Raw genomic sequence first — 316 nt, 5'->3', positions numbered from 1 at the left:
AAAGTCTTTTTGTTTGTTTTGTATTTAGTAGAGTTTAAAATCTTGGCTCTTGCTGTGGTACAAGCCCATAATAAGAACAATTTTTCGACTTTGGAATTCATTGTAATAAGGCTGTATTTCAATGACCCTCACATTAGCAAATGATTTTACCTCCATCGTAGCTATGCTGAAAGTTGATAGTTCTGCTGCACCAAGAAATGAATTGTAGGCTCAATTTTTGGATACAGACTTCTTGTTATGGTCAAAGGTATTTGACTTGAGTGAGTGACATTATTCTCAGCCCACAGAGAACAGGTTACATTCATTTAAGAAATGG

The sequence above is a fragment of the Mastomys coucha genome, unplaced genomic scaffold (genome assembly GCF_008632895.1).
Source record: "Mastomys coucha isolate ucsf_1 unplaced genomic scaffold, UCSF_Mcou_1 pScaffold20, whole genome shotgun sequence".
NCBI lineage: Eukaryota > Metazoa > Chordata > Mammalia > Rodentia > Muridae > Mastomys > Mastomys coucha.
This window is presented reverse-complemented; position numbering follows the sequence as displayed.